The 23,457-nt window shown below is 40.0% G+C and overlaps 1 protein-coding gene across 5 annotated transcripts in view; it reads left to right on the top strand.

The window, feature by feature from the left end:
• LSAMP (limbic system associated membrane protein) overlaps positions 1 to 23,457 on the top strand; it is a 1,273,416-nt gene that overhangs the window by 1,060,752 nt on the left and 189,207 nt on the right. The gene's annotated exons all lie outside the window — the stretch shown is intronic.

The raw sequence follows: 23,457 nt of genomic DNA, 5'->3' as shown, positions 1-23,457 counted from the left end.
AAAAAAAATCTTAGACATAGACCTAAAAGTATAATGTGGCTCAAAGACACACAGTATTGGTTCATATGGTTTCCACCATCATCGTGTTCAGCCTGACCGCCTTGAACAACACAATTGTTAGGGATTTTCCTCACAAAATTATGGTTTCACAATTCTTTAATGCCTGTTTCTTACGTAGAAGTTTACAGAAAATAATCCATAGAAATGGATGCAGAGATTCTTCTCTTTACAAAATGGTTGATTTGTCAGTATTTGATGGAGCATAATTAATAACACGGTCATAAGTGTGTTGAGTAGGTAGCATTCACTCAAAGACTAAGTGAAGAGGCACCTAACTGCCAAATTTCCAGGGGCCAGTTCGGGTGAGCAGGTTAAAAAAGTTTTTACATTTTCTACTTTTATTCATTTCACATTTTAAAATTATTTTAAAGAATTAAATTTGAAGCATAATGAAATTAAAAGTTTTTTTAAGCAATTTTCAGTGTTAAGCATAGTACTCAATTTAAATTCAGTGTGTATATGCTTGTGGTGACTGAATTGGATTCCAATTTCAACTGTGACTACACAGCAGGAAAAATGCAAAGTGATCTACTGTGAAGTCTCATCCAGGAGGCTGAGTTTCCTCAAATGAATTTGCTTTTACAAATCACAAAGGAGTCAGCGGACAGAACAGAGGAAATTGCTAATCTGAATTTGCTAAAATGGCTCTACAGTGGCCATCTACAATTGTAGAAAGCATACCTACCATAGAGCTATCTTAACAAGTTGCAAACAAGGTCTGGCTGTTAGTTTCCTCCTTGGTCACTCCTCCAGCCCTAGGTCTCTAGCTATATAGGCCAGTGATTCTCAAACTTGTGTCCCCAGATGTTCTGGGACTGCAACTCCCAGAAATCCTAGCTAGCCCAGCTAGTGGTGGCTTCAGGGAATTTTAGTCCAAGAACATCTGGGGACCCAATGTTGGGAACTACTGGTCTACACCAGTGGTTCTTAACCTTTGTTACTCGGATGTTTTTGAACTGCAACTCCCAGAAACCCCAGCCAGCACAGTTAGTGGTGAAGGCTTCTGGGAGTTGCAGTCCAAAACTCCTGAGTAACCCAAGGTTAAGAACCAGTGGTCTACGCCACTAACATAGCACCAATCTTTACTGAAGACAAAACAGTGCTTAGTAAGAGGAAATGAAACCCTCATGAGTGTCCCTTTCTTTCCTGTCTTCCTGAACAGTGTGAATGCATTCAATTCTTTACAAAAACTAAAAGACCCAGCAGTGGAGGGGGAAAGTATGGAAAATAATGTAAAACAGACTGTCCCATTCCCAGAGCATTTATTTGTTATTCATTTATGCATTCACACCCTCAGTTATATAGCATAGGCTCACTAAAACGATCCTCTTGTTCTAAGTAAGACTTACGTGTCTTACTGGGAGCAAGAGGCTTCAACTGCACATAAACATGAGAACATTAAAAAAGAAACTGTTGGATAGTGAGTCACCCAGTAAAATACCACAATATGGTGCTGGTGATTTTCAATAAGGTACTCAAATCATTGTATAAGAATAATAAACTCAGAAGCACACTTGCTATTAAAAATGCTTAGAGCAATAGCTTCTATCAGCTCATACAGATGTAAATACAACTGAAATTGCCAAATACTCACAGTAGAAAGACAGATAGATAATATCATAAGACTCCAAAAGCTCTTTTCATTTACAGTATATCTGCATTCATAAAACTATTTTCATGTCCACATTTGTTCTAAACAGTTTTAAAGAAAGGACATCTAATTTTAATTTATCAGTTTTTATTGCTCCATCTTTAGCTTTATTCAGGCTAATAATTTTCTCCCAAATCAGTCTGATCTTAAGAGATAAAGCACGTATGGCACATTTCAGTATTAAATGGCAATACAGGTTGTTAGAGTGAGCAGTTGCTGATTTTACTGGTGTTTTTTTTAAAAAAAAAACACACATGGCTGGCCAGCAGTATTTTGTTTCCCAATAACATTATTTTTTGAGTTCTCGTATAATCCACATTCTCTTCTTCATCACAATTTGTCTCTAAAGCACTGCCTCATAATATCTGCAATTAATTTCACACTTTATGGAGTTGCCTTTTGTGTAAATATAAAAAGGGTTGGCTTCTAAATAATTTTTAGACTTTAACTTTTGCAACATTTTTAAGTAACTTACATTGCTCTTTTTTTAAAAAAAAATAAGTAAATTCTGCCCATATTTAACTTTTACTGTGTTTTAGTGGAAATGTTTAACCTTTTTCAAATAATCGACCATGACACATGTACATTCAACTTTGTATGGGTTCTTCCTCATGTGTTTACAGTCTGGATTCAGATCAGTTTCAACTGAACAGCGATCTCAGATACATCCAAAGTGTTGAAATACACCAACTGTTTAGATGTCATTCCCATTAGGGATTTGGGTTAATGGGAAAGACAGACTCAAATCCATATCATGTGTATTCTATCCTCTTAACAAGAAGAAATGTGACAGTATTCTTATGAGCAGAGGTGTTTAGAGGAGCTTAATGTTGTCAGGATCTGAAATTTCCAAAGCAAGCAATGCTGCAACATTAAACAGCAAGCATGGGGGGGGGGGGCGGGCAGGGACTGAATGACAGGAATGGAAAGCCAGAGTTTAACTTCAGCACTATCAGCCTTAAGCCGGAACTTTGGCCCCCAGTTTATTTCTATGACTAATCTAACATGCTAGGAATCAACCTTCAAGATCAATCGCCATTACTTCTGGCCAGATGGGGATGGCTTTTTGCGTCTTCATCTTCAAAGATTATATTATTTAGATCTGAAGAAGAGTTTGAGTGTGGGGGGATGAAAAAGCACCTTGTTTGTAAGGTTTTAATGATCTAATAAGGTTTTAATGATCTAATAAAGCCAAACGCAGAGTTGTGCTTCTATGTGACGTGAAAAATCAGAGGTTTTCCTTATCAGTACACCAACATCCAAAGAGAAAGAACTGTATACCAGATATATTTGTACCTGCTGTTCCTCTGTTAACTGGTTTTGAAGCATTGTCCCTGCTCTGACTAAAGAACCTGCCCCGATAAAGACTCTTCACTCTGACACAGTTTAAAAAGCCAACAGTTGAAAAGATGATTGATTGATTGATTGATTGATTGATTGATTGATTGATTGATTGATTGATTGATTGATTGATTGATTGATTGATTGATTGATTGATTGATTGATACAACCACCCAAAAGAACTCCACCGGATGGTTCTGTGCAGATGCAATAGTGACAGAGAAGAATTGCTACTTTGTTGACACCACTGTAGTTCTAAGATTATTATTATCATATTATTCTTATCCTGCCCACTACAGAAAACCAAGTTAAGAGTGTGTCCTGCAAGAGTGGGGCCAGATACCAGTTGGGACAGCCCCACGGTCGTCATGGTAGACATGATGTCCTGAGCTGCACCTGATAAACAAGTTTCCACATGGATGTTGAAATCTCTCAGCACAACAGCCTGAGGCAACTGCAGTACCACACATGAGACCAGATCAGCCAGTTCAGGCAGGGAGACTGTTGTGTAACAGGGTGGGCAGTACACCAACAAAACCCTATTCTGGTCTGGGCACCCACTCTCAGTTGCCTGCTGTTGAACCCAGGAGCCTTTGGAAAATGGTGCCTGATACAGGTGAATGACTCTTGGTACACTAGTGTAACATCTCCTCCCGCCACCCCTGCTGCTGCACAGAGAACCTTGGTGGACAAAGCTGAGAAAGACATTTCTCTGAGCTTCACCCAACTAGATGTCTGTATGCAAGCCAGGTCAGCATGTTCCTCCAGGATCAAATCCTGGACATTAGCTGCCTTGCCTTTCACTGATCTGGCACTTAGCAACAGCACCTTCAACCCACCTTCACTCCAGCATGTTTCAAAGCTGTTGTTGTTGTGTTGTTGTTGTTGTGGATGAATCATCTAGTATTCTTCCAGTCTTGTATTGCTGCTGCTGCTACTGCTAGCATCACAGCAGCAGAAGTAATAGTAGTAAAAACAGGCAATTGTGTCTTGTGGAAGCATATAATAAGAGCAGGAACAGAAAATGCTGCCAAGAAGAAATGGGAGAAGGGAACTAAGCCAATAAAAGAAATACAAACAGAGCCAGAAGAATGTTCATCCACTGAATTTCAAAATGTGTAGCTGGTCTCTTCTGTTATTGTTAGTGCTAGGTGTTGATATGCCAGCCATTCAGGTATACTTGGACTGTGTTCTAATTTTTTTACTCTTTAATTAAGTCACATACTTCCAATCTTTTAACTTCTGAGATGTAATTTTGCTATGAGGGGTGTATACTATTGAGTGCATTTCTCACTGGAATTTCAGTTTTTTCATCTTCATCACCATCTAGTATTTTTCCCCTAATATCATTAAATAAGTTATTTTACGGTACATCATCCAATGCATATTACAGGAATTAGAGGATGCTGTATGACCTGAGCCACCCTAAATGGCAGTAGGTTGTCAGCTCACAAGCATCCTTGTTACTGCCTCTAATTTCCTTATCTCCTTTGTCCTCAAGACAAATGCAATCCTATCTCTTCATTTTGCCCTAACCCCATGATTGCCATTGTTTGCCCTCTTTGCTTATAGGTGTGCAGTAGGATAAAAACTTTTAATTGTGTAGTTGGATACAAAACATGCAGTTGGAGAAAATGTTTAGTTGGAAACAGATAGATCTGCAGTTGGAGAAAAAGGGAAAGAATTAAGTAGCTTATGTGTACCTGTTTATTAAGAACTTAAACAACAGGCAAGGTCATGTAACCTTGGTTAGAATTACTCCATTGGTGGGAACTATACCATTACAAAAAACTAGGGAAAATGTATTTGCTTCAGTGTAGCTGCAAACAGGCACAAGCCCACTTATAACAGCATTTTTCCATTTTTAAAAATCTGGTATTCTATGGTGTGGGTAGCCAAGCACATTCTAGCCCTCAGGATATCGGAGTGGGTGGGCATGACATCACATCTAATGCCATGGCATGAATGTCATGTCCCTCTCCCAGCCCCCTCAATTTAATTTAATTTAATTTAATTTTTGCTTTAAAAATACTTGATGTGGAGGAACAGGCTTTCTGGAAGTTTTTGGTACCTGTAAAGCTATCCTACAGCACCACATTGCAAATGCCACTTTTTTCCTGTCAGTGTTTTTCCCCTTCTTTCACATTTGTACATTGTAATTGTGAATACCACTGTATGCATCATCTTGCCATTAGTGAACACTGATAAATGCTTACGTTTAAGGTTTTTTTTCCTGGTTCCTATATACTTTCTCTTCCAAATCTCTATCTTCTTCTGATTTCTTCTGATGATTGAAATGATGATAATAAAAATCTAAAGGAACAGAAAATCCTTAACAATTTCAATTTTTTCATTATCCTTACTAATATTACATTATTATTTTGTAGTCAACATTTTTGCCTTCATACTCTTCAACTGTAACCCAGCTTTTTGCACTTTCTTCTTTACTCTTTTGCATTCAGCAGCAGCCATTTTAAAGCACTGTGGGGTTTTTTCTGCTACTGATATGGTATCATCTGTCTATCTTAAATTACTGCCAACACTTATCACTCTTTCTTCATTTGCATCCAATCCAGCTTTCTGCATATGTTCTACAAATAAACTGGGCAGATCATACAATTTTGCTTGACACTTTCCCCTGTGAGAAACCATTTTGTTTTTCCGAACATTAACTTCTTGTCCAGCATAGAGGCATCACTTTGGATTGCATGGGAAATAAATGTGATGATATTATAGTTACAGCACCATTTGGCATCTTCTTTCTTTGGGACTGGAGTATATATTGAATTTCCAGTCTGTGGTCCAATGCCTTTCTTTCCATATTTGCTGGCATATACTGTATTTTTTGCACCATAAGACTCACTTTTTTCCCACAAAACAGGGGTGTGGAAAGTCTGTGCGTCTTATGGAGCTAAGAAAACAGATTACATTTTCCTGTTTTCTTCTCCTAAAAAATTGGTGCGTCTTATGGAAAGGTGCGTCTTATGGAGCGAAAAATACGGTAGTTGTTAGAATTGTGATAGATGTGGTCTCTGTATCTTGAAATGGATCCAGCGATATCCCATCAACTACTTACGATTTACTTCTTCCAGTTATTTTAAAAGCAGCTTTTACTTCACTTCATAAAACTGTAAGTTCTTCATCAAACCCTATACATGGTAAGAATTAATGTAATGTTTGTTTCTGCAGTAAAAATATTATGGTGTGTCTGCTGCCAAACTACCTCTTCTTGCTTTTTGGATCTACCAGACCCCCGGAAACAGAAGTTCACTTTAATTTTCCAGAGAATATGATAAAAGAGAGGGCAAGGTGAGGAAAATGTGTGGGAGACTTTTCTGAGTAGACTAGCTTAGTGGGTTGGAGCACTTCACTGCAAAGCTAGGGTTTGTGAATTCAGATCTAAACTATGCCTCTTGGGAGAGGCTCTGGTCAAAAATCACTTGGAAGGTTAAGTACGCTGCCACCTGTATGGACTTGGGCAGGCTGCTCGGTCCCAGAATGCTACCAGAAGTAGGGACTAGTAGACCATATCTGAATATTTTATCAGTAATCTGGCTAAATGCTGACAAATGATCTTTGCCACTTGGTCATACCTGGAAGTGCAGTCCATTGATGTTGGTTTGGGGCATCCAGCTATGAGATGTTGAATAGTGTGCTGCTGTTATTGTTGTTGTTGTTTTTCAGTATTGCTGGTGTGTGGAGGTAGACCAAAGGGCCAAACCTAAAAATTAAGATTCATATCCTTTAAATGGACAGATATATGGTATGTTTGCAAAATCATCGATTTTGGGGTTTCAGAAAGCAAATTAGCAGCTATTGGCAATTGTTTTAAATTGGTAATCAAAGATTTTGGAACAACTCCAGTTGGTGCAATAACTGGATGGATGGATGGATGGATGGATGGATGGATGGATGGATGGATGGATGGATGGATGGATGGATGGATGGATGGATGGATGGATGGATGGATGACCTCTTGCTTCCATATTCTTTTAATTTCTTGCATTACAGTTGGGTATTTTTTTATTTTTTGTACTCTGTGTACTTTTGCTTGTTGATGGAACTCCAACTACTATAAGATATATTTTTCTTGTTGTTTATTTAGAAGTATAATATCTGGATTATTAAAATAAACTGTTTATCCATGATAATTTATTTGGGCCACTTACATTATTATGGTTTCATTTTCAAAAACTGGAGGTGGCTAGAATTTATGATATGGAGGAGGAAAAATGCAATTTATATGTAAGATTTAGCCAACTGCTGAAAAATAATCTTTGCAACTTGGTAATGTCTGTGTATATAACCTGTTGATGCTGGCTATGGTGTGATGAACGGTTTCTTTGGATCCATGACAGGCCCTACATATACCTCTTACACTTTGTTTCCAAATATTTGGGTGCTGTCCACGTAACAGTGTCTCATGCTATGCATCCCTGAGCTGTGGGTCTTTCATTAACAGAGATTGTTTCCACTTACAATTTGTAATACTGCTAGTCTTTTATTGTTTTCCACTTTTGTTTGATGAAGGGGAGAAGTCTCCCGTGGAAGTAGTTTTAAATTCTGACTATTTCACCAATACAGAGATTCTTGAGATCAGCAAGTCCACACTTGGCCGCATTGCAAATAAAGATGTCTACAGGCCTTTAGATGATGGCATGAATATTTTGACAGGGGGACTTCATTCTTCCTGTTTAAATCATCATGATGACTACACTTCCAGTCTACAAGTTAAGAATATGTTAGTAGTGGGGCTGCTGAGCTATTCACAGCAGATATTTTTCCTTTTTGCATCAAATTCCAGTTTGATTACCACCCTCACTTTGTCAAAATCATAGAATCATGAAGTTGGAAGGGGGTTATAAGGCCATCGAGTCCAACCCCTGCTCAATGTAGGAATGCAAATCAACGGATATTTGCTAGGAAGTTTTCTAAATTTCTTTTGAATGCCTCCAGTGTTGGAGCAATCACCACCTCTTGAGATAATTGGTTCCATTGTCATACTGTTCTAACAGTTAGGAAGTTTTTTCTGATATTCACATATAAAGCTCTAAATTGTTTAGGGCCTTGATATCTGGCAGAGCGCCTTCTCCCACCCAGTTCTGCCAGAGTCACTCATTCCAGCCAGGCTGGGCAGCTGAGCAACCTAATGCCGAGGGAGGTCCAGAAGGAAAGAACGAGGAATAGGGCCTTCTCGGCAGTGGGCCCTCACCTTTTGAACAACTTTCCAGTGGAGATCTGCCTGGCTCCCTCTCTGGGTGTTTTCAGGAATAAACTTAAAACCTGGCCATTTGGGCAAGCTTTCCCTCCTGCCATATCTTAATTTCTTATACTTCACCATCCTGGACCAATAATATATGTTTTTGGTTTTATTGTTTTTAAATTTGTAAACCGCCCAGAGTAGACTTTTGGCCTAGATGGGCAAGGACAGAACTACAATGAATGAATGAATGAATGAATGAATTAATGAATGAATGAATGAATGAATGAATGAATTAATTAATTAATTAATGTGGTCACTCTTGCCCTGAGTTCCCTCACTGCCACTTCCTCCACCAAGTTGTCTCTATCGGTTAGAATCAAGAATAACTAGTCCTCCAGTTTATTTCCCTGCTTTTTGTAGGAGAAAATTATGAGCCACACAAGCCAGAAATTTCTTGGAAAGGCCATATTTGGCAGAATTTGCCTCCGAACAGATATCAGAATGATTGAAATCTCCCATCACTATTACATCTTGTCTCTTTAAAATCCTTGCTTCTGGACACTTGTTTCTGAATAACAGTTTAGACTGAGATTTTTGTGGATGCCTAGATATTTATAGGTTTTCTGCTCCTCTAAGCATTGAATAAACTATTTATTAGTGAGCACATAGTTACTACCCGTTGAGACTGTGCCTCTTTTGATGTGGATAACAGCATATCATTATCACCAACAACAACAGTAGTGTTATTAATATGATTATATAGGACAAAGATGGCAAAACAAGTTGCACTTGGTCCTAGAAGTGCCTATCACTGACTCCACCAACTGTTGACCCTGGTCTACCCACTCTTGGCTCTAGTTTTGTTTGTTCATGGCCAAGAGAGGTCATCATAACTTAAAATAACCTGTTGTCACTTAATTTAGTGCCTTCATCTGATACCAGACACTTTTGCTGACACTTCTAAAGGTATATTGGGCAAAATTTCTCCCCTATAGCACAATATCCTGTGTGTCCCCTATAAGATGGGAATTGGTGTAAGTGTGGGTAGATGTCCATATTTAGATATAGATGCACAGAGAGAGTTGTCCTGTCACCAGTCTACAGACCTTTATATTTCATTCTTTCATTTTAGTGCAATGCAACATTGAATAACAGGCTGTGCTCCTATCCCTTTGAACCTTTTTGTATGACTAGGTCATTAATTATGGGTCCGGTGCAGTTATTAATTATTATGGAGTCATCATAATTGCTCAGATCTCCTGCAAAGTGATTCCTTTCCCAATTGGTTATGTTTCCAGATGATCAAACTTTCCCCAATTTTCTTCATAAAGTTATGTGCTAAATTCATTTCCCAATACAGTATTTAGGTCATCAATGTTAGCAATGACCCCATGTAACTGATTTGTTAATGGAGGACTACAGCTTATTCCAATGACATTTCAGGATCATAAAAATTCTAAAAAGAACTGTAGTGCTGCTGTCCATCTCAGTGAATTCAACACTGCTATCAAGTAGAAAGTGATCCATATCGCTTTGTCTTGAATGACAAATACTCAGTTGTTCCCAGGACTTGGGGTAGCCATTGGCCAGGAAGAGCCAATTGCCTTAGGTATGGTGGGGGTCCTGAGAACCCAGTTGAGTTGAAGGAGTAGCTGAAAAATTGGCACATTTCATGGCAAAGGATTTTGTTTTGTTTTGTTTTATTGCCACTCACCCACTAATGCCTGAAGGACATCAGAGTAAGGCATTATTCAGGTAGCCAACCAGCTTCCTGAAGCACACACCTGTGCTGTTGGAGGAGCAGAAGGAGGAAGGTGGCACTGGCTGCACAGCAGAGAGTGATGGTGGGAGGAACACGGTGTCGGGTGAGATGCTTTGCTTCAAACCTTATGTAAACTGTGGGAAAGTTTCTTCAACATCAGTCATCCTCTTCACAGTGGTCAGCCCTTTTATAATATACCCTACTGCTTGAAAATACATCGCAACTCAAGTGGACTGTGTCACATGCAGTTCCTTCTGCAAAAATAATAAAGCCCCGCGTACTTGTGTTCCTCAGTTAATGCGTCCATGCTCATTTTTAGAATTTCAAATTGCTGTTAATACTTGGCAACCGGGAGGCTCCTAGTGTTTCACTTCATACTAAAAATGGTGTTTTTATTCTGCCATCAATTGCAAGATAGATGAGAGAAGGTAAAAGCAACCTTTTGCTTTTCTTCCTTGCCTTCTGTTCTGCTAGATATGCAGAAATATTGGACATTTTTCTTCTCACATCAGCCACTGGTTCCAAAGCCCGTAAGTAGCCTGTAGCAAGCCCATTTCTTCCCCAGTGAGATGGTTAAATTGTCACAGTTGCTGTCAAGTATAGCACTGAAGCCTGGGGAAAGGGGAGGGAGATGAGGTATGGGGAAAGAAGCCCTTTAATAATTCAGATGGCAAATATCAATGCAAATCAGCTTTAATTCTTGGAGGTATTCTGGTAATGAAAGCCGAAATGCCATTTCTTTGAATGACATCAGCCCCTGATTCATTCCTCGTGAGTGTTCCTCCACTGTTGTACAATTAACAGATGGGTTTGAGATGAGCGAGCAGAGAGAAAAACAACCTTACCTTCTCAGCACCGTCACTGCCCTCTTTATAATCCTAGCTAGTAAACTGCTAAGCTGCTTGGCCATCTTTTGTAGCATGTTCAGCATCTCAGGCACAGTGATGATCAAACCTATCTAAACTATGAGCATTTGTGTAGTTCAAATAGCAGTCCTTTCATCTAGGAATTAACTTTTTAATAAGGTAGGGCAGCAAATAGCTCCTGCCAGGACTCGGGCAATACAGCTTCCAGGCAATTCTGAAGAATGAACGGCAACTCTGTTCCTACAGATGAAGAGCAAATAGAGACAAAAAGCTCGAGTTGGGTGAAAGAGAAAGACAGTCGCATTAATTTATTATTTTTTATTTATTTATTTATTTTATATCCCGCCTATCTGGTCGTGTCAGGACCACTCTAGGCGGCTAACAACATTAAAAGATAATACAGTAAATATACATATAAAAAACAATTTACATAACAGAAATACTGAGCAGAATGGAAAAGGTAAAGGAGAGGGGGGAAAGAAAAAAAAAGGGCGTCAGGAATTATCTGATGGGAAGGCCTGCCTAAACATCCATGTTTTTAATTGATTCTTAAAAATACCCAGCGAGGGAGCCACGTGAATCTCAGGAGGTAGGTTGTTCCAGAGGCGAGGAGCCACCGCCAAGAAGGCCCGATTTCTTGTCTTCTCCTTCCGGGCCTCCCTCGGTGTTAGGCTCCTCAGCCTCACCTCCTGGCTCGCACGAGTGACACGGGTAGATCTTGGTGGGAGACTAGTGATAACAGAGGTTTATGTCATACATGGGTGGGTTCCTCCCCAAATCTTCATAATGGCAAAGTCCTATTGTGCCACTTGTTAATATATGCTGTCAAATTTATAGCATCCTTAATAGGGCTTTCAAGGTAAGTGAGGCATTTAAGGAGTGGCTTTATCATTTGCACTCCCCAGTGAGTTTCCATGGCTTAACAGGAATTCGAACCCAGACCTCCTGACTCCTAGTCCATCAGTCTATCCACTACACCTCACTGGCTTCCCCAGTGTGCAGCTGCATACACACACACAACTTGAAGTTGTGTCCATGTTAATTGTGCAAGCATTAAGCAGAAGTGCTATCCCCCAAAGGTCATCCACCAGTGCATTGTGCAATTGCTCATGCCAGGACACAAAACCAATTGTCCAGCTGCACGGTACAATTCCTCGTTGCTGGTCATAACACACAGCACATTTTTTGCCAGTGTAACTTTACAGTTACCAAGGTTTTCTGAGAAGCGTAGCTCGTATTAGGGCTGTTTGGTTGTTTATATCGGTTCAGTGTTCTCTAAGATTGTGCTATTCCTCCATTTTAATGTATTACTAGAATACCCAAAATAAATGAGGAGGTGAAATAAAGCATCCATTAAAGAGATACAGAACTGGAATTGTCAACTGCTTTTTGAATGCCTATTTGGGATGCTGGGGAAAGAATTTGATGATAACTCTTGAGAGGAGAGTTTCAGGGATCTTACTTAGAACACTGGATTGCCTGACTTGAGGTACAAATAAGTAAGTTTAATGTTAATTCTTATAAAGTCCCTCTACTGGTTTCCATCACTGGTTGAAGGGAGGATTTGTGTTGCAAAATCACAACCATATCCAGTTCTTTACAGCCATAGATGAGAAGTGGCTAGAATGGATGCTTAACAAGCACAGGAGATTCTTTCTTCCTTAGCCCCTGTGTACATTCTATGAGGATGGTGTTATTCAAAATGTCAGCAAGTTTGCCTAGAAAAATGGAACTGGGTGGCCGTTCAAACAAGCAAGGCCACCCTTCTCATTCACATATGTACATTCATACCTGCACATATTCACTTTCATTCAGAACAAACACATGCAGGTATTATTTGTTAAACAGCAATCAATAATACACATAACAGACATTCATTTTCAAACATTAACATACTTCCGTATGCATACTCCTTGCACACCAATAACCTCCCCAACCCTGAGCTTAGAAAAGGGACTTTTTTGGACCAACTCCCACAATCCCCTGTGCAGACAACCAATGGCTCAGCTCACCAGTACCTATTCACGGAGTAGAAATGGACATTTTATTTATTTATTTATTTATTTATTTATTTATTTTATATCCCGCCTATCTGGTCGGGTCAGGACCACTCTAGACATCCTCAATATTCTCATGCATGAGGACAAGAAACTCCAAATTTCTCTTCTTCCTAGAAGATGGTATTTTCTCCCAATATCAGGGGAATATACCTTGTGATTCCTAGAATGATTTTTGGGCCACATCAGACTGTATTTCAGAGCTTGGAAAAGTTCCCCCTTTTTTACTGCAATTGTCTGCCAATATGGCTTTTCTGAGAGTTTCCATCTTTAAAAAAATGTTTCTAAGCTTTGTGCTTTTTGAGTTGGGGCCCAATCAAAACATTGTGGTAGATGCATACCTTTGCAGTTGCATCAATAAAACATTAAATACAGCTACTTTAAGTGGACTTCCAGTTATACAGATATAATTCCATTCTCCACCATATATACTTCCTCCCCCATCAAAGAAATCAGTCAAAATTCTTTAGGCATCAAGCATACCCAGTCTTCAGGCACAGACCATCTACAATGGACTTCTAGGGAAAGGTTTGTTCAAAACAGGGAGTATGTGCACTTGCTTAGACCTGAGACAGCATCCTATTCTGTTTGGCAACCTAAGCAACTACTATAAGCCCATAACATGCCTGTTATTTTAAGGAGTGCTTTGTGTGTTTAGGGAAAAGGATCCTAGACTAACATCCTCTGTTATGGCCAAGATTTGTTATATGGCACATAAAACGAGTTCAGCAGGGGTCAAATTAAGAAAGGAAAACATGTCCTCTATATTTAAAATCTTCATTTAGGCATATTTTCATGATTTCCCATAAAATTAAATGGGGAGCATGCATTTGCCTTCCTTCCCATTCTGTATCTCTAACATATATTCTCCTTTGCTTAAACTTAGAAGGGTTTCTTTTCACAGCAGGATGAAGAAGATGAGCCTTAGTTACAATATGAAGGAAAGGTTTAGAATAGGAGCTCCAGGCTCATTTTAAAGAGTTTCTTTTTAAAAAAATAATTCCCTTTTTTCCCTCCTGCATCTTTGATTAGTTCTCCCGACATCAAAGCAGGGGGTAGATCTTCTAGGCCTCTTCTCTTTCTGAGGCAGCAGGGAAGGCACTGCCAGCTTTGTCCCAGCAAGCACCATCACAAATACCTTCCTGAAGTCAGAACTCGGAACAGTTTTTTGTTTTGTTTTGCTTTTGCTTTATGACTCCTATTCTCAGTGGCCACATGGTAAGGGCTAAGAGTTGTAGTCAAAATGACTTTTCCCAACAAGAAACACCTTTAATCATCATCTTCATCATCATCTTGGAAAATACAGCTTTTGGGGAAACAACTTCCAGTGGCAACAGTGAGTGGAATTCTGGAGAACATATAGTCCAAAAAACTAACTTTTCCACATTGCAGTTGAAGGGTTTCGCACACTGCACTAAAATTTCATCAGCCATATTGCCCCATAGAATATCTTTCCTTTACCACCAGCCACACCCCGTGGAGTAAAGTTATTTGTGATTTCCCTGCTTTTCTGGCCAAAGGTTCAGTGATAGCTAGACACACACTGGCAGAAGAGTCTGTTCTTTTTATTGTTGAACACTTGCAGGATTCAGAAATAATTGAGCTGGACTCTGAAGTCTCTGAGGTGCAGAGAGTTGCAGGAGGGAGGAGACAGAAAGATTAATTCCTTTCCTATTGGAGAAGTAAGGCAGTGTACTGATTTATGACTTGCAGGCTTCCCAATCCCACTCTAAACTGTGCTCTTAAATATGCCCTCATTTCAGGATGCTACAGTCTGTTATATGAAATAATGAGAAATAGAACTTTATTTGTCACATAGGTCAGCTTGTAGGAGCCTGAAGAGATGAACTGCACTTTCTTTTCTGTTACTGAGACTTTCATCAGAAAAATACTTCCAACCCTGACTGATCTGGGGCACATTTGCACAGTCATCTGAACCAGAGCAAACCATATGGATCAAGTCAGCTGCTATGGCTTATTGAACAGTTCCTCAAGACAGATTGAAGGAAAAAGTCAGGGTGATATATCTATTTCAAATGTACCAATAAACAACTCAACAGTCCATTGCCACAGAACACATAATAACAAACAGATGATGCATATAGAGGTAGTTCTCCGTCACGGTGTATATAAAGCAGAGATAGCTGGGATTGACATACAACAGTAAGACACGAGAAGGGCAATGCAGCCCATGGCATGCTACATGCAGAGATTTGCTAACAGGTCTTGCAAAAGGTACTTGCAGAGCAAGAACTCATCCTTGGACTTAAACAAGGAAGACAGGATTTGTATTTGTAGGAAATGGAAAACAAGTATATTTACTCTCAGAAGATCATATACAAGTAATATTCCCTTTCCTTTGCTCCCACCCCACAAAGGGTAGGAATTGATTATATAGGACCTTGTGACATTCACACCTCATGGCCCCTGCCTGACTCTCCAAACACAGAGCACACGAAGGCAAACCAAACTCCTCTTCACACGCTGCCACCAGTTGATCACTAAATCAACATACTTTACTTATGGAAGGATGAAGATGAAGGTCCAAACATCACTGTCTTTTAAATAAAACCAGTTTATTGATTACAGATGTTTGATAATTAATCATAGGTAACTTCTACAGGGTAGAAGGGTACAAGGTAGGCTTCAGCAGTATGTGGACCGAGAACTCCCAGAAGTACAAGCGGGATTCCGAAGGGGCAGAGGAACTCGAGACCAAATTGCCAACATGCGCTGGATTATGGAGAAAGCCAGAGAGTTCCAGAAAAACATCTACTTCTGCTTCATTGACTATGCAAAAGCCTTTGACTGTGTGGACCACAGCAAACTATGGCAAGTCCTAAAAGAAATGGGAGTGCCTGACCACCTTATCCATATCCTGAGAAACCTATATGTGGGACAGGAAGCAACAGTTAGAACTGGATATGGAACAACGGATTGGTTCAAAATTGGGAAAGGAGTACGACAAGGCTGTATATTGTCACCCTGCTTATTTAACTTATATGCAGAATACATCATGCGGAAGGCTGGACTGGAGGAATCCCAAGCCGGAATTAAGATTGCAGGAAGAAATATCAACAACCTCCGATATGCAGATGATACCACTCTGATGGCGGAAAGTGAGGAGGAACTAAAGAACCTTGTAATGAGGGTGAAAGACGAGAGTGTAAAAAACGGTCTGAAACTCAACATCAAAAAAACTAAGATCATGGCCACTGGTCTCATCACCTCCTGGAAAATAGAAGGGGAAGATATGGAGGCAGTGACAGATTTTACTTTCTTGGGCTCCATGATCACTGCAGATGGAGAGAGCAGCCCCGAAATTAAAAGGTGCCTGCTTCTTGGGAGGAAAGCAATGACAAACCTTGACAGCATCTTAAACAGCAGAGACATCACCTTGCCAACAAAAGTCCGAATAGTCAAAGCTATGGTTTTTCCTGTAGTGTTGTATGGAAGTGAGAGCTGGACCATAAAGAAAGCTGACCGCCGAAGAATTGATGCCTTTGAATTGTGGTGCTTGAGGAGACTCTTGAGAGTTCCCTGGACTGCAAAGAGAACAAACCTATCAATTCTAAAGGAAATCAACCCTGAGTGCTCATTGGAAGGACAGATCCTGAAGCTGAGACTCCAGTACTTTGGCCATCTCATGAGAAGAGAAGACTCCTTGGAAAAGACTTTGATGTTGGGAAAGTGTGAAGGCAAGAGGAGAAGGGGACAACCGAGGATGAGATGGTTGGACAGTGTCATCGAAGCAACCAACATGAATTTGACACAACTCCGGGAGGCGGTGGAAGATAGGACGGCCTGGCGTGCTCTGGTCCATGGGGTCACAAAGAGTCGGACACGACTAAACGACTGAACAAACAAACAAACTTCTACAGGTTTATTAATCATCAGTATCAACCTTCTATTTGTTATCACAGTTTTTATTCACTCTTCACACTAATCATACTTCAGATCTCCCAAATAGCACACTCTATCTCCCTCTCCACTCTCATCTCCCTCTTGACTCTGACTGACTCACTCTCTGACTCCGCCTCTTTTTACATTCTCAGCTCCCCCTCACAGCAACATTAGCCTACAACACGAATATGCATGACTATTTAAAATAATAAGGGTGAACGCTACAGACCTATATCCTGCCAACTTAGCAGTTCGAAAGCATGTAAATGCGAGTAGATAAATAGGTATCACCTCGGTGGGAAGGTAACAGCGTTCCGTGTCTAGTTGCGCTGACCATGTGACCATGGAAACTGTCTATGGACAAACGCTGGCTCTGTGGCTTGGAGACAGGGATGAGCACCGCCCCCTAGAGTCAGACACGACTGGACTAAATGTCAAGGGGAACCTTGACCCCTCTAAATACATGATAGGGTTTTGAGGGGAATCATATCTCAGTTGTGGAGCATATGTTGTAACCAAATGTCCCAGACCAGACTTAGTCCTTGGCATCTCCAGGTAAGTCACAGGTTCAATCCCTGACATCTCAGAAAGAGCTGGCTCTTCTTTTCTGAAACTCTAAACTCCACAGCCATCAGGGGAGACATTAGCTAGATAGACCTAAGGTCTAACTCAGCATAGAATAGTGTCCTGTGTTCCTCTGATTTGAAGTAAGGATTAAGATCTGGATTTATCTTGTCTCCAACTCCTCAACTGCTGTCCCCCCCACACACACTGCTCCATTCTTTTCCAACACTAATAGCCCTGACATGGGGTCAGTTTGAAAGGTGTACCTTCTTTGATGAATCCTCCTTATTGTTACCATCCACATTTCATGTGTTTCATTGTTTTCTGCTTATCTAAGCACAGGGAATCATAGCCTCTCCATGGCACTCCCAGGGTAATGTTTTTGCTTTCTACTAGAGCCCACACAATTTCACTGTCCACTGGGAAACACTGCAAACTAGTCCATTTATTCATATTTGCCAGAGAGTCTCTTTTCTGCATTTTGTCCAGAGCTTGGAACATAATTTTAAAATTGTAATTCATTCCATCACTCAGTTTGGGCCATGGCAGGATAACTCACCTCTGTTACCATTCTGAGCATTTGAAAACCAAAGTATTGCATTATCTTTCTGCTATTCATTTCTACTGTTTAGAAAGTGAAGAATGATACTGGCACTTACTGTATATATGCCTCGTGTTTTTTTCTTTCAGATTTCCTATAATTATCTGGTTGACTATTGTGGGAATGGAAGGCTGGAATAGATAAGTTTCTGGTCTGGTCCGGTACAACTTTTCTTGTGTGTGTGTGTTTTTTTTTTTAGAACTAGCCAAAGCCATAGGAGGAGTAAAAGGAAATTTTGTTTGCAGTGTTCTTAGGAAGCAGCATAGCCAAGAGCTTTTGTTAATGCAGGTAATGGAGACCTTGGAAAGGCTAATCTATTGATCATGAGTGATTTCAATTATTCTGCTATTGACCAGATTCATAGGAGAGTGGTTGGGAAAGGCAAAAAGGTCCTAGAGGCAAAACCTTCCCCTTTCCTGTACTTGTTTTTCAGGGTATTTTGCAAAATCAATTCCATGTCCTGAGTTTTCTTGCTGGGTCACAAGCCAAGGAGAGACAAGAAAGATAGATGCATAGACAAGAGAGAAGGAAAACCAAATAGATGCCTTAAGTGATAAGAAAGTTTGGTCAAGGTCCTTGTGCACAGGGCATCACAGAATATACCCTTGCACACATCTCTTGTTAGATTCCTAAAGAGGTTCAGAGTGCCACCACTCTGACAGTGTGTTCAAGGACCAATGCATGGCCATTTTTGCCCACTGAAAGCAGGACACAGATTCTCATTGGGTTAACTAATTAAGGGAGCTTAAAAAAAGAGGCACATTTATTACAGAAAAGACATCAGTTCAGATAGGAATGACAGATGGAGCAAGTAGTCATATCAGTTGAAGCAGAAGGAACAAAACTAGGATCCTTTATATACCAGCTGTTTGAGAATACAACTGGGAAGGTGCTAGTGTATTCCTGTCATTTGTAGGCTTCTTACTTGCACCTGGTTCAATTTCAAATGGATCAAGGCTGGACTTGATCTTGTTTGGGATATCGAGAAACTTCATAATTGCTGAGATTGTATATTTTTTTATGAATTTGTCAATAGTTTCTTGGGGCAGGGTACCATTAGTAGTGGCACTTCTTTCTTTCTTTCTTTCTTTCTTTCTTTCTTTCTTTCTTTCTTTCTTTCTTTCTTTCTTTCTTTCTTTCTTTCTTTCTTTCTTTCTTTCTTTCTTTCTTTCTTCCTTCCTTCCTTCCTTCCTTCCTTCCTTCCTTCCTTCCTTCCTTCCTTCCTTCCTTCCTTCCTTCCTTCCTTTCTTTCTTTCTTTCTTTCTTTCTTCCTTTCTTTCTTCCTTTCTTCCTTTCTTCCTTCCTTCCTACCTACCTACCTACCTACCTACCTACCTACCTACCTACCTACCTACCTACCTACCTACCTACCTACCTACCTACCTACCTACCTACCTAAATACTTCTGGTCACTGCAAGAGGTGGCAGTAATGGTTGCCTGGACTGCCTACGTACTGTTTTGCATCTGTCAGGATGAAGACATTCCAGGTGCGTGTGGAAAAGTTGTAATTTTAAAAAAGTGTGCAGGAAATTCAAAATGCTGAACACAAAGTAACGATAAAATACAGTCAGTCAATAACAGAAGGCAGCTAATTGGAATAATACAAGTCACTGATAAACGTATTAGAGACTGTTGACTAGGATCACCATGTCTTCTCTTTAGGACAGTGGCTCCGAAACTTGGGTCCCCAGATGTTCTTAGATTACAACTCCCAGAAATCCTGGCCAGCACAGCTAGTGGTGAAGGCTTCTGGGAGTTGTAGACCAAGAACATCAGTTGGGAGCCACTGCTTTAGGAGAACAGACCCTCATTCAAAGGTCTTTAGAGACTGTCACCCATTCCTAATTGACATTCAGTAGCATAGTGTATGCTGCATAAGAGTGATGACATAATCAGTTACAATGCTTCTTCAGAAATAAAAAAATTCCAGTTCTTCCATTGAAGATGATCTTACCAACAGCAGTGATTGTCAGAAATTAAAGACCTCTTCTATCTGAAAGCAAACCCAAGGAGCCTCAGTTTCTAATTTTGCATCTCTCTCTGTGTGTGTGTGTGTGTGTGTGTGTGTGTGTGTGTGTGTGTGTGTGTGTGCACTCACTCACACACACACACACACACACACACATACACACACACACAGAGTTTTATGTAAATCCATGCCCCCGTTTGTCCCCCTTTTAGTGATAAACAACTTCCTTTTTTTAAATGATGGGTAAGTGGCCACATTATTATTAACCTACAGAATTCTCAAATATGGCTTTAAAAGTGTACATCCATATCCTCACTGGCTGGAACACATGAACTACTTGGCAAGATTATTTTTATTTGCATAATGAGGTGGGAAGAAAATGAAAAATCTCGGAAATATTCACAACTCACTCTCTCTCTCTCTCTCTTTTTTATTTTTTATTTTTACTCAAGCCCTTGTGTCATTGCTACGTACAGTTCTCCATCTGCTCTGAGGCTTGAACTCACAGAATAATTTAGAAAGGGCAAGACAAAGATATAGAGAAAAGTTATCTGAACTGAACTGGAAGATCCAAACATTCTGGGCAAAAGACAGACAGCTCAAGTAGGCAAATGTAATTAATGGAAGGAGGGGGAATTAGTGAGCAGCTGACATCAAGGGAATTTCTTAATTACCAGTGAAAGGAGGGAGGGGGTTCCTCCATGTGTGCGAACTCCTTGAGGAAATGAAGAATAGGAACAAAAGAATGTTCTTCCATTTTAGGATGTAGCAAGGGAACTGGAGGTTAATATAGCCAAGCAAATGTCTGAAGTATCAAATCCTCTATCTGATGTTATTTGAGAATAAGGTGTGATAATGGATTCAGTGATCAAAAACCTGTCAGTTTAGGAACAAAGCTAAGACAGTCTCATGCTGGCTGAAGTGCCACAAAGCCAGGAAATTAGAAGTTAAGTCTGATGCCTTCACAGGCATGGAGGGATGGAATTCTGTAAGTGATCTGTAGATAAGAAACTTTGTTGCACATACAGTGGTGCCTCGCTTAACGATTGCCTCGTTTAGCGATTAATTCGCATAACGATGTGGTTTTTTAGAAAATAATATGCACCGTATAACGATGTTTCCTATGGGCGATTTTCGCTTAGCGAAGTTTGGGACCATGCTTCGCATAACGAATGCGATTTTAGGTCCCCTGCTTCACTTAACGATGTTTTTTTTTCAATTAAAAAAGTGTCTTAGAAGGGTCAAAAACGGTTCTAAATGCTTGGATTCGTTAGAGGACCCCCTAAGTCATGTGCAAACCTGATTTGGCCTTGATCTGACTTTTCGTTAATTTATGGTTAATTTTTTTTTCCGGCCCATAGGAACCAATGGACCTGTCAAAATCTGACAGCTCCATGCTTTCCTATGGGGGAGAAAACAATTCGCCATAAATTAACGAAAGTTCAGATCAAAGCCAAATCAGGTTTGCACACGACTTAGGGGGTCCTCTAACGAACCCAAGAATTTAGAACAGTTGCTGAGTCTTCATTACTTTTTTGTGAATTTTTTCTTCCCCCATAGGAAATAATGGAGCTGTCAGATTTTGACAGCTGTCAAAAGTTGGGGGAAAAAAATTCACCATTAATTAACGAAAAGTCAGATCAAAGCCAAATTAACTTTTGCATCCGTTTTAGAGGGTGCAGAAGCTAATCCAAGCATTTAAAACCATTTTGACCCTTTTATGACACACTTAATTTTGCAAAAATTGACTTCGCAAAGCCATTGAAATGTATTGAGTCAGCTACAATACATTCCAATGGAGGAAACATTGTATCGTTTAACGATGTTTCCTATGGGTTTTTTTCGCTTAAGGACGGCAATCCGTGCCTATTGGAACGGATTAACCGGTTTCCAATGCATTCCTATGGAAAATGGTGTTTCGCATAACGATGTTTCACATAACGTTTTTTTTTTTGAACCAATTAAAATCGTTATGCGAGGCACCACTGTATTTGTGTAGCATATGCCAATGCGCAGCCAGGCAGAATCCATCCCTGTCACACATGCTCCCAGAGTCCTTCCTAGAATGAAATGGGCCCCAGACTAAAAATGGTTTTTTGAATATTAAAAACAACAATGCATCTTCCATGTTTACAATATGAGCTAAACGCACCTCATTATTAGCAATCTACTATTTCTGTGTCTTCTGGGCTTGTATTGGGCTAGTTCATCACCTGTGTCTCCGTCAACATGGTGCTACTCAAGCTTAACTATGAACAACTTCTCTTTCTCCCCTCCTCAAGTGGAGAATCTGATGCAGATGGTCATCTTTGAAAATGAAGGACAAACTATGTAATTAGCAGCCTTTACTAGACAGTGGATTCAAGCAATCAGACCAATACAAAACAGCAAATAAGATGTAATTAAATGGGATAAGTGAACAGGGAAGATTGTAGCCACTCAGGGAATGAGGTGAAAGACATGGATTCAAAATTCAGTTGTCCAGGCTTCTGTATAAGCCTGCATTGCTTCAGCAGCATTATATCCCTTCCTTTTGTGAATATTATTATATTTCTCCTAGTAGAGAGCAGCAGTGTAGGGCAGAGCCTGTGATTCTTGAAAATAATCATTTCCCTAATAAGGCGAAAGGGAATCGTACTTTCTATGAACTCTGGAAATCCATCTGGAGATAGGGAAGGATAGTAAGTTAAGTAGATTACAGAAGAGTCTAGAACGAGCTGTTGTGCATAGAGATCTGCCTCTCTAATTACAAAAAACAGAAGAGGCAGGGGGTGATTTCAGAGTGAAGGAAGAAGGAAGCCTCTGAGTTAGGAAGGGGCCATAGGTTACCAACAGAGTGCATGTTTTGCATTAATAAGGACCCACATTCAATCCCTGGCATATCTAAGCAGGGCCAGGAGACAGTTCTGCCCCAAAACCTAAAGAGCCACTACCAGTCAGAGTTCACAATACTGGGTTAGATTATCTGACTATGGCACCTTCCTATGTCTTTATGGTCCTATGTACCAAGTAAAATCTGCATCTAGAAAAGGAAAGGGGAGAAAACACATACAGAACCATCTGACTGACTACCCACTTATCCTCTCTGTCTGTTATAAGCCACCTAGAACAGGGCTTTAACTAGGGCAGGACAGCTGGAACTTTCCCCCAGGGGGGCAAAATTTAGAAGTTGCTGAAATCTGAAGGTGAGTCCACTGATGAATATTTGGAAAAGAAATGGCAACATCTGCCAACCTTATTCATGTTCTTTTTTTAAAAAAAACATAAATTGTCTATTTTGTTTGCGGGATAGTGCATGCTCCTCCTCCTTTTTTGGGGAGGAGGGCTAGCAACCTTACCTCAAGGCAGTGTGAATGGCAAATATTGCAAAATAGCTAATTATGGTTTGGAGTGGACCTTGAGGATAGAGCAATTAAAAAACAGGATATAAACATTGTACATTTTTTTAAAGTTTCAGAATTAAAGCGTTAGTAAAGCCA

This window comes from Pogona vitticeps, chromosome 3, assembly GCF_051106095.1.
Source record: "Pogona vitticeps strain Pit_001003342236 chromosome 3, PviZW2.1, whole genome shotgun sequence".
In the NCBI taxonomy this organism is placed as follows: Eukaryota; Metazoa; Chordata; class Lepidosauria; order Squamata; family Agamidae; genus Pogona; species Pogona vitticeps.
The sequence above is the reverse complement of the archived record's forward strand: the minus strand, read 5'-3'. Positions and strand labels throughout refer to the sequence as shown.